The 4,000-nt window shown below is 36.5% G+C and overlaps 2 pseudogenes; one reads left to right on the top strand and one right to left on the bottom strand.

Moving 5' to 3' along the window:
• The window catches only part of LOC102896061, a 2,613-nt pseudogene extending 287 nt beyond the window's left edge, over window positions 1–2,326 (top strand).
• Window positions 2,327–2,707: 381 nt separating this feature from the next.
• Window positions 2,708–3,767, bottom strand: LOC107195670 (annotated as a pseudogene).
• Window positions 3,768–4,000: the final 233 nt, after the last annotated feature.

Genomic DNA, 4,000 nt, shown 5'->3' on the forward strand with positions numbered 1-4,000 from the left:
TTTTCATTCTACTTCCAACCCCTCCCATTATTCCAGTACTACGTCAGCAATTTATGCCCCCCACAAATGTTAGAGACTGTATATGCCTTTGAGGTCTTCCCTCTGCGGCCACAATTGAGGACATTCTGGACTTTCTGGCGGAGTTTTCCACAGATATTCGAACTCACTGGGTTCACATGGTATTGGATCACCGGGGCCTCCCATCAGGAGATGCCTTTATCCAGGCGAAATCTGCGGAGACAGCTTTTATGGCTGCACAGAAGTGTCAAAAAGAAATGAAGGACAGGTGCACTGAAGTCTTTTGATGTTCTGCTAAGGAAATGAATTTTGTGTTAATGGGGTTGCACTTTAAATCGAAATGGCTTATCCCCACTGCCATGTAAGTTACATGCCTCTCTCCTCCTTCCTACACATTTCTAGCTCCTGCAGCAGTTAGTTCTACTGAAGCTGCCATTTATCAGCCCTCTGTGCTTTTGGATCCACGAACACTGCAGCCCTTCACAGCATGCTACCCAGCGGGCACTTAGCTCTTCATGAACTACACAGCATACTATCCCAGCACCCCAGGTTCACCCAATAGTCTTGGCTACTTCCCTGCAGCTGCTGATCTTAGCGATGTCCCTCCACAGCCTGGCATGGTGGTCGGAATGCAAGGCCTGGCCTATAATACTGGAGTTAAGGAAGTTCTTAACTTCTTCCAAGGTTACCAGTATGCAACTGAGGATGGACTTGTACACACAAATGATCAGGCCAGGACTCTACCCAAAGAGTGGGTTTGTATTTAAGGGCCCCAGCAATTATACCATCCTCAGAAAAAAGTATATGAAAGATGTATGGTGATTCTCAAACCTTCAGTCATAAGACAGCTTCTAGCAACTTCAGGGAAGTTTGTCTATAATCAGGCTGTGGTATTTTTAGCAAACCTAATTGGACAGAAGGCTTGTGCCCTATCTTTTGGTGGAGTGGAAAACTTGAGCTAGTGAAGCCAAATCCTTATAGCAAGCAGCATGCCTGGCTCCTTGCCGTTTGCAAACAGGCATTTAAAATATGAATTAGAAATCAAATGTCTCCATTGCTTCAGTGTGGCATCTAAGGTGTTTCTTAAGTTTTATGTCTTGGGGAAAAATAATACTACACTTATGTCTACCATCTTCATCAGGAACTCTTATGGAAGCTTCATTTTTGTGTGTTCTAACTCTTCTCTCTTCACCTCTCTGTCTTCTGCATAATCAAGAATAAGGTCTTAGAATACTTAAATCATATACTTAAGAAATAAAACTAATATTTGCCCAATCTCTTGGCAATCATGATGTCTTATAGATACAAACCAATGAAAATGATTTTCAAAACACCTTGGGATAAATGAGAAGAAATATGTACACCTCAAAACATACATAGTTAAAAAGTTGGATCTTTTTTCTCAGCAGGTAGCAGATGAAAATAAGAATGAACCAGGGCTCAAAATGAGAAACCAAAAACGAAGCACCTATATGTAATTAGTAAATTCTACTCTGATCTGTAATTGAATATTGTAATTTCATATGATAATTTATATTGTACTTTTCCTGTTATTGATGGTTTGGACTTTAATAAGAAATTCCTGTTTTTAATATCACAAAAATGAGAATATTTGAACAGTGTAGTCGATAGATCAATGTACTAACTGAATTGAATGCTTGTATAAAAATAGCCTTAAACCTTTTGCTGTAATGCCTTAACTGTCAAATAATTAAAACTTTTTGAAGCATAGGATTGTAGTCAACATGCTAGACTGAAAGGTAAACCTGATGTGGTTGAAGTAGGTACTGATGCTGTGTTTAGCACTATGTGTTTAGTTGCATTTATGCTACAAAAGTGCAATATTAGAGTCCAGTTAGTACTGCTGCCTCATGTAACTCCAAAAAAGAAGACAGGATTTCACTAATTCAGCGCACGTTTCTTTAAGTTACTCATTGTCCTTTACTTGAACGCAATGCCACACAGAATTAAGTGGCTGCTATTTTTATTTGCTTTGCATTACTTTGATTTACACCTTGTAGAACCAAACACCCCCTGTTCACTTGACCAGCAATGGCCCTTTAACTGCAGTAGGAAAAAAAACAAAAAACAAAAAACATTTTATGTGAACATTGGTGGTAACTGGAACTTAGGATCAGAAAAAGTTCTTTATACTTGATGCCTTCGATGTTGTCTGCCCAAAGCTCTGAAAGACTTTAAGATAGGCAGTAATATTTATTTACAATACTACTGAGTTTTTGTAGAATTGTTACATTTGATTATAAAACTCACCTGTTTAATCTCAAAATAAAAAGAAATGTTTAGAGGACTTTCTGTAGCAAATGTGTGGTTACCATTCTGCATATTTTCTGAAATATTCGTCCTAAGATAACTAATCTTAAACCATTTTAATGTCTAGTTCAAATTATTCATTTTACTTCATCTTTTTATTTTTTTATTTTTCAATTATAGTTGAGATTCAATAATATTTTATATTAGTTTCAGGTGTACAGCATAGTGGTTAGACATTTATATAACCTATGAAGTGATCCCCCTAATTAGTCTAGTACCCATCTGGCACTGTACATAGTTGTTACCATATTATTGACTATATTCCCTATGCTATACTTTACATCCCCGTAACTATTTTGTAACTACCAATTTGTACTTCTTAATCCCTTCACCTTTTTCACCTACCCCTAACCCATTTCCCATTTGGTAACCATCAGTTTGTTCTCTGTATCAATGAGTCTGTTTGTTTTTTTAGAAATTTAGAATTTTATATCATACATTAGACATTTATGTAAGAAATGTTGCATTTTTCAAAGGAATTTCCCCTACTTCCCTGTCTTCGCTATCTTCCTCAGAACAATAAAAAGTAACTACTACTCTGTAGATAAGCTGCTCCATTGTGCTGGGCACTGATTATAACTTCATGTTTCAAGTCATTATCATCTCCAAAAACTCCCTTTCATTTCACTGCACAGTCTCACTGCACTGTTTCACAGTAAAAATGTACTCTGCTCAAATTCAAAGAGCCTGAACAAAAGCTAGAGGCCCAAGGATGTTAGGTATGATTTAGTAACACTGTCTACCAGCACAAACCTTCTATTTATTCATATTATCAAACTACAGTACTAAAAATGAAAGCTGCTTTAACGAAAAAGGAACTCAAAAATAATATCATTAAATATAACTAAACACATTTTGAATATAAATTCCATATATTTCCTGATTGATATCAGGTAAATATCTAAACTATCTATCTTGAATTCTGGACTAAGAAAAAGGTCAGAGACAATTACAAAAAAAGGTGCTTCATATTATCAGGTCCTTTTTGAAAACAATGAGGTCCTCTGGGATAATCACTTAGTCTTTCTTTTGACCAGAGATTTCTGTTGGTCCTTTTGTCGGTAATCCATTTATGTCTGCACTCTTATAGTCTACTTTGCCTTTATCATTGGATTCTTGTATAGCTTTTCTAGGCCACAAATGACTAACAAAGGGGGAAATCAGAGGGTATATGTATGGCTCCAGGAATTTTTGTAGACCCAGAGCAGAACTGGAATGATGGTACAAGGAATGCACACCATTGTCCCAGACTTGAGCTCCTAAACCAAGACCATCAAGCCCAAATGGAAATGTCCAGACTTCTGGAGGGAGGGATATGCCCTCATTTGTTTGCTTTTAATTTATTTTGTTCTTTAGGTTCCATATGTAATTGAGATCATGTGATATTTATCTTTCTCTGACTTATTTCACTTAGCATAATACCCTTTAGATCCATCAATGTCATGAATGGTAAGATTTCATTTTTTATGGCTGAATAATTATATATATATCTTACCTCTTCTTTACCCAATCATCTATTGATGGACATTTAGGTTGCTATTTACAATAGCCATACTTTGGCTATTGTAAAATAGTGCTTCAGTGAACATAGGGGTGCATATATCTTTTTGAATTAGTGTTTTGGTTTTCTTCAGATAAGTACCCGGAAGTG

The sequence above is a fragment of the Pteropus alecto genome, unplaced genomic scaffold (genome assembly GCF_000325575.1).
Source record: "Pteropus alecto unplaced genomic scaffold, ASM32557v1 scaffold280, whole genome shotgun sequence".
Lineage (NCBI taxonomy): Eukaryota > Metazoa > Chordata > Mammalia > Chiroptera > Pteropodidae > Pteropus > Pteropus alecto.